This window comes from Penaeus japonicus, unplaced genomic scaffold (assembly GCF_977035675.1).
Source record: "Penaeus japonicus unplaced genomic scaffold, GWHDUDI00000001_assembly GWHDUDI00000019, whole genome shotgun sequence".
Lineage (NCBI taxonomy): Eukaryota > Metazoa > Arthropoda > Malacostraca > Decapoda > Penaeidae > Penaeus > Penaeus japonicus.
Window position 1 is genome coordinate 12,316,969 of NW_028234421.1, and position 7,500 is coordinate 12,324,468.

At 49.6% G+C, this 7,500-nt stretch overlaps 1 protein-coding gene across 21 annotated transcripts in view; it reads left to right on the forward strand.

The window, feature by feature from the left end:
• Cip4 (formin-binding protein 1-like Cip4) overlaps positions 1 to 7,500 on the forward strand; it is a 160,153-nt gene that overhangs the window by 66,929 nt on the left and 85,724 nt on the right. For 10 of the 21 annotated variants that reach the window (XM_086547366.1, XM_086547370.1, XM_086547371.1 and 7 more), the window contains exon 1: positions 6,373 to 6,484. The exons of 10 other annotated variants lie outside the window; for them this stretch is intronic. The gene's annotated coding sequence lies outside the window, so the exon portion shown is untranslated. Of the gene's footprint in view, positions 1 to 6,369; positions 6,485 to 7,500 lie in introns of those variants that run through there. One more of the 21 variants, XM_086547367.1, reaches the window with a different exon arrangement.

The following is a 7,500-nucleotide window of genomic DNA, read 5'->3' on the forward strand; positions in this document are numbered from 1 at the left end:
AACGTGTGCGTGTGTTCGGCGCTCATTGTTTGTTGTTCGTCTCTTCGCGGAAAGAGACAACAGCGAACGAACGAAGGGTGTGTGATAGGGAAGACAAGAAGAGAAAGGTAATTGGGAAAAGTCCAGTGGAGTGAAGGTTGTGAACATTTCGACCTGTGACGATTCGTTTTTGTTTTTCATTTACAATCGGTCGCTGAACAAAAGAACCAAAATGAAATTTTTAGGGGGACATTCGGAAGGTGTAAGAAAGAGCAATAGAAGGGCAAGATATGTGCAAGAGAGAGGCAGAGAAGGGCAAGAAATCTGCCACCGGAAGACGCAAGAAAATATCTGGTTGTCCGGGCAACCGAGCGGAACTGGGCAGGTTCTTTGGCACAGGTTCCAGGTCTCGTCGAGGGGAGGAGGGGTATGGGGGCAAGAGGCGGGAGGGGAAGCAGCGGCCTCCTTCCTTCCGCAGCTGTACCTCGTAGGATGCAAGCAGGGGGCTTCGGGATCTCGCTTTTAGTGCTAAAGGGGACTACGTGACACACAAAGAAAAAGTCACAATGCCAATCACACAAAAAAATGATAAAACACGTCAATGTAAAACATCGCAGACGAAAAGAAAAAAGGTTAAGTACTATGCAGGCACCTGGTACGTCTGAGGTAGGAATAAGGTGGTTTGTTTTATTATAGGCAGTTGGAGCCTGCAAATAAAGCATATCTGTAGATGAAGGACCAACTGTTTTATAATTTCGCAAATAAGCTCAACTTTCAAGTCCAGATGACAGTTGTGATTGTGAGTACGCCATCTTTTTTTCTCAAAACTTTGGCAAGCGCACGCCGGTGACATACGACGAGAACGCGCAGATGTTTGTTTTGATGGGTGACGTCACACCTACGCGTGCGATTGTGCCTAATGAACTCGGGTCAAGACACGCGGGCCTTCCTCTCACCTGTGGGCGGCCTCTCCCCGGCGCAGCTGGGACGGTTTTTCGTTTTTTTCTCTTTCCTCTCTCTCTCTCTCTCTCTCTCTCTCTCTCTCTCTCTCTCTCTCTCTCTCTCTCTCTCTCTCTCTCTCTCTCTCTCTCTCTCTCTCGCCCCCCCTTCCTCCCTCTACCCTCTCCTCCTTCTTCCCTCTCCCCTTTCCTCCCTCTCCCTCTTCCCCTTCCCTCCTCTCCCTCTTCCCCCCTCTCCCCCTTCCCCCCTCTCCCCTTCCCCCCTCTCCCCTTCCCCCCTCTCCCCCTTCCCCCCTCTCCCCCTTCCCCCCTCTCCCCCTTCCCCCACCCAGAAAGAAAGAGCAAGAGCCAAAAGAGGAGCGAGACAGCGAGAGCGAGCCAAGTCTAGCGAGAGCCGCGACGGCCCCGAGGCTAGGCATCCCGTTGGGGGCGTCATCGGGGCTGCACTCGAGGAGAGGCCGCTGGACGACGGTTGGACGGAGGAGGAGGAGGAGGAGGAGGAGGAGGAGGAGGAGGAGGAGGAGGAGGAGGAGGAGGAGGAGGAGGAGGAGGAGGAGGAGGAGGAGATAGAGATGGAGGCCGGTCCTCTCGCAACGCCCACGCTCTACCTGGTTGTGTGTGGGGGGGGAGGGGGGGGATAGTGGAAGGAGGAGGAATTAAGTGAGTGAGGTTGAGTAGTGAGTATACAAGTCAATAAATAAGTTGAGAGAGAGAGAGAGAGAGAGAGAGAGAGAGAGAGAGAGAGAGAGAGAGAGAGAGAGAGAGAGAGAGAGAGAGAGAGAGAGAGAGAGAGAGAGAGAGAGAGAGAGAGAGACCTAGATGGGTAGCCACAGAAGTAGATGTAGGCCGACAGACCTACCTACAATCAGACAGAGAGAGAGATAGAGACAGACGGGCGGACAGATGGACAGGCGCGAGGGCAATGCGGGTCTCCACACCGACTGAGGCTGAAAGTGAAAGGGCCGTTTAACTTAGCAAGTGAACCGTTAACTTCCCTCCTCCTCCTCCTCCTCCTCCTCCTCCTCCTCCTCCTCCTCCTCCTCCTCCTCCTCCTCCTCCTCCTCCTCCTCCTCCTCCTCTCCTCCTTCCTCTCCTCCTTCTCCTCTTCCTTCTCTTCCTCTTCTTCCTTATTTTGTACTTTCTCCTCCTCCATTTATTATCCGTTTCTTTTGTTCTACATGTTCTAGTTCTTTCTTCTCCACTTTATTTTCCTGATCTTCTTCCTTTTGCCTCCCTCTTTCTTCTCTGTATCTATCTTCTCTATATTTCCTATCTTTACGTCCAGTTTTTATTCTCGAATATATCTTCGCTTCGTTCGTGTTTAGATCGTTAAATGACATTTCGGGTTTCCCCATTTTCTTCCATTTCTTTTCGAGTTTCCCATTTTCTTCCATTTATTTTCGAGTTTCCCATTTTCTTTCTTGGAGCCTTGAGTTTCCATTTTCATTTGCTTGGCCTTGAATTTCCCATTTTCTTTGCCTTTGTCTCGAATTTCATGTATTCTCTCCGTATTTCGTATCATTTTTGTATATATGTTTTATACCGTAGTTATTATTCATATTTTGTGGAAACGCATCATTTCTATTACTCTCTTCTTAATTTTTCATATTCGTTTCTCATTTTTATTATTATTTTTTTCCTTGTTGCATTTCTTCCGGACCGAACCTATCTCCATCTCCCCCTCTTCCCCACCTCCCACCGTCTTCTCTTCTGTTCACATGTTCTTTCTGCTTCTATTTTTTTGTTCTTCTCCCCCCTCCTGCCCGCCTTGCCCCGCCCCCCTCCCCTCCCTTCACACCCTTCACTTTCACCTCTCTCTGTCTCCCTCTCTCACCCATCTGTTTATCTTTGCTCTCATTTTCACCTTGGCACCTCAGATACCCAGTCTGTCTTTGGGGGCTTATCTTATTACTCTCTCCGCTGTATTCTTAACGTGGTATTTTTTTTATCTTTTTATTATTTTTCAGTTGTTTTTCTAAGTATTTCACCGAGTCCCGATGGCGAGAAGAGATAGTGACATCCCTTCTCTTGCTCCTGCCCCCCACCCCCCACCCCTCGCCATATGTGTAAAATGCAGGGGTTCTCTCGCTTCTCAGTCTCTCGATGTGTATTTCAGTTGTAATGTTAATGATATTAATGATAGTGGTAATGATAGTACTTGGAGTCGTTATTACGATTATTGCCTTTGTTGTAGTTTTTGTTTCTTTTGTTGTTATTGTTGCTGGTAGTGTTTCGTTGTTTATAGTGTTAATATCATTGTTGTTATTAAGATATGTTATTATTTTTCTAAGGAATTATTATCAGTGTACCAATGTTATTATTATCATTTTGTTGATGTTATCAGTTATTGGATTAGGCATCAGTGAAATACAGCGCGCAATTGCAACACCATGCACTTTGATATCACTGATTAGTTCGCACCCCCTGCATCCCACCCCTATCCCCGTCCGTCCTCCCACAATTTGACCTTGCATCATGGCCGATATACCCCCACCCCTCCCCCACCCCTATCCCCCAAACAAGCAGCAACAACACCCCCATCTCCCGCCGCCGCAATAGCAACACCAAAATTAAGGAAAACAGTTATACGACCCCCCCCCCCTTAAAAAAATGGCTTCACCCTCTAACCCTCGAATAAGCATACACTCGTTTCGGTGCGCGTCATGTTGAAAGTGGTAGAGTGATTTGTGTGTGGGCGTTGGGTGTGGACGGGTGGGGGAGAGGGATTTGTCTAATGGATAGATGGATTGATGGATGGATGGATGGAGAGGATGGGTGGAAGAGTGGATGGTGGCAGATATGGGTGTGGAGCGGCGGTTGAAAGCGACACGCAATGTGCACATTTGCGCGGCAGAACACGTGGCGGAGGAAGGGAGGGAAGAAGGGAGGGTGGCCGGCTGTGTTTGTTTCTTTGTTTGTCTGCGTGTCTCTGTGGCCCTCGACTATCTTTATGAATGCCTTTTTCTAGGTTTAATCTAGTTATCGTGTGTATGTGCGTGCGTGAACGCTTGCTTGCCTACATGTACATTTATAGTATGCAACCAGTGCTGAGGTCATTGTACAGGATATCACGTCATATACAGAAAAGGTGCGAGCAACGTCGCTTTACGCTGTGACCATTTTAGTAAGGATGGCATAGTCTTTGTGAGGAATGCTTGAATACTCTCAGCACGAATCCGAAGTGACGTAATAAGAACTGACAACAAAGAGTTACTATTATAAAGAATGATAGAATAAGCCCTTTGGACGTACTTCCTGCAATCTTTCTGCGACTAACGTCAACAATGTTTTGAAAATCTTTCTTCCTTTGAAGATAAGGATGTAAAGATAAGGGCGAAGATAAAGCCCAAGCTCAGATAAAGAATAAGATAAACGATGAAGGTTCGATTGTCCCATTTCACCGTCGTTGACTTGACTTTGGTGATTGTGAAAACATAAGGACAGTAGCACGTCTCGCGAACTTCACTTGTGTTCATGATACGATGCAGATGGTCCGGGTCTCACGGCTGTCAATTAGAAGCGGTCGGTTTAGTTAGGACATTGTTTGCGCAGTGCTTAAGGTGCGCGCAAAACTACAAGCTATTGCTCATGTTTGTATGCAATGCTACTGTTAGCGGAGAAAGCAGGGATGAATACGAAATGTGTGCACAGGACAACAGGGTCAGGACATGAGAGCGAGTTCTGGGATTCGCTTGGCGTTACATGACCAAATCCCGATGGACACGTGATTGAATAGAGACTAGTGATAGGCATGTGTCACGGAACGTTCTTTCTTAGTGACAGGTCACAGGTCAAAGGAGTCAGGTCACGTGGCTGAGTACAACAGGTAAGACGGGAGGATTGATCGGTTCACGTGATCTGATGCAGATGACATTGGTATAGATTTCGATTTTCTCTCTCTTTCCCTCTCTGTCTGTCTCTCTCTCTCTCTCTCTTTCTTTATCTTTCTCCCTCTCTTTCTCTTTCTCTCTGTCTGCTCTGTCGCCTCTCTCTCTCTCTGTCTGCTCTGTCGCCTCTCTCTCTCTCTCTCTCTCTCTCTCTCTCTCTCTCTCTCTCTCTCTCTCTCTCTCTCTCTCTCTCTCTCTCTCTCTCTCTCTCTCTCTCTCTCTCTCCTCTCTCTCTCTCTCTCTATCTCTCTCTCTCTCTCTCTCTCTCTCTCTCTCTCTCTCTTCTCTCTTTCTCTCCATCTCTCTTCTCTCTCTCTCCCCTCTCTCTCTCTCTCTCTCTCTCGTCTCTCTCTCCCTGTCTTGTCTCTCTCTTTTTCTCGTCCCGTTCTCTCTCTCTCTCTCCTCTTCTCTTTCTCTCTCGTCTCTCTCTCTCCCTCTCTTCCCTCCCTTCCTCCTCCCTCCCCCCCTCTTTCTCTCTCTCTCTCTCTCCCTCTCTCTCTCTCTCTCTCTCTCTCTCTCTCTCTCTCTCTCTCTCTCTCTCTCTCTCTCTCTCTCTCTCTCTCTCTCTCTCTCTCTCCCTCCCTCTCCCTCTCTCTATCTCTCTCTCCCTCTCCCTCTCCCTCTCCCTCTCTCTTTCCCTCTCTCCCTCCTTCCCTCCCTTTATCTCCTTTTCCCTCTCCCCTCCTCTCCTCCTCTCGCCTTCTTCCTTATTCTCCCCCGGCTTCATCAAGGGCGTCGTTAACCTTTATTGTGGGAGCCTTGTATCTGTTAGCGTCCTTGTAGTTTTTGTTGTTGTTGTTATTATTCGCGCGCGCCGTCTGCCACTCGGCGAACAGGCGACTCCTTCATCCAGATCGATATCTTAGGCGTAGTTAAGGTGCGGAACGCGAGGGGGAAACTGCCACATAACCATATTGGTCTCCCCTTCTCCCCTTCTTCCCCGCCTTCCCTCCCTAAGCTACCCTCTCAGCCTCTTTTGCCTCCCCCCATTCTCCTTCCTTTTCTCCGTTTCTTTCTTTTCCTCCCCTTCCTTGTTTTCTTGTTCTCTACCTCCCTCCCCTTTCTTCTTCTTCTCCTTCTCCTTCTCCTTCTCCTTCTCCTTCCCCCTCTTCTTCTTCCTCTTCTTCCTCCTCCTCCTCGTCCTCCTCCTCCTCCTCCTCTATCTCCACCTCTTCCTCCTCCGTCTCCTCCTTTTACCATTTCCCTCTCTCTCCTGCTCCCCCTTTTCTTCCTCCTGCTTATCATTTCCATCCTCCATCCCTATTCTTCCCTCCCCCCTCCTCTCCTCTCCTCTTCTCCCCTCTTCTCCCTCCCTCCTCCCTCTCCTTCCCTCCTCCCTCTCCTTCCCTCCCCTCTGCTCTTTCTTATTTTCACCATCCTCTCGGTCTCCATCTTCTCCGCCCCACCTTCCCCCTCCTGCCTCTTCACCTAAAATCCCTCCCCTCTCACCCCCCCCCCTCTCCCCCAAGGGTTGTCCTGAGGTGACCGCGAAGGGGAGGGGAGGAGGGATAGGAAAGTGGGGGGGAGAAGGAGGGTGAGGGAGAGCGAAGCCACTTTTACCCCGTCAGTTTGTCCTCAAAGTCGGTGGTGTGCGTGTGTGTCTGTGTGTCTGTCTGTGCGTTGTGTTCGAGGCGCACAGACACGCCGACGCAAGCTAAAGTGTGTAGGCCTATGAGTGCGCTCGCGACTGTCCTTTCGCTACAGAGCTCAGACAATTCAGAATGTTGTCTGAGCAATCAATAATATGGATTCATGGACTGTGTCTTTTGCGGGACGGGGAGGGGGAGTGGGAGGGTGGGGCACCTGTCTCATCCCTGATATAGTGTACTTGGTGATAGCGTCGACGTTTCGTGGAAATAGCCTTGAGTTATTGAAAGATAATCGAGGCATCTTATCGGTTGCTCGATCAGCTGTTCCTTTCCTCTTGGTCATATCTAATTGTCTATCAGTTCTCCTTCACACGGCGTTCATGCAACCTTCGCCAGTAATATCTTCATCAGCAGAAGTCGCTGACGGTGAGACGCTTCTGGAGGCGGTGTATGGGCGTGCGGGCCAGGGGAATGGGCATGAGAATATAGGAGATTCGAAGTGAGGACGTAGGGCACAGTGAAGCTACAGTGACAGTGAAGGCGACAGTGTCTGCGGTGAGGGTTGGGGCGGCCGCCGTGAGGTACGCCTTCCTGACCTTGAAGGCGTTTTAACCGACAGGGAGGTTTGGCCCCGGGCGCTCACACTCACTCGCACTCGTAGCCTCAGACACAGCTTCAGACACAGTCTCAGATACAGAACTAGAACATGTACATGTTCATTCATACACATTCGCATACGCATACACATAAGCATAAGCATAAACACACACATACACGTACACATAGGTATATACACAGACGTAGACATAGACAGTTACACTATATATACACAGACAGAGACACAGCCTCGGACTCTCTCGCAGACGCAGACAGTCACAGACGTAGATAAACATCCACCAAAGTATATACTAGGGTACATCTCCGGTAAAACAGCTGGTGAACGCGCCGCTGTCGCTTCGGGCGTTGCTGCCCCGCGCCGGTCCCTCCGTCGCCCTCTGTCACGAGGGCCTGAGGGAGGGCACTTAAGGTTGGGTATTAGGTAGGAGCGAGAGGGAGAGGGAGAGGGAGAGGGAGAGGGAGAGGGAG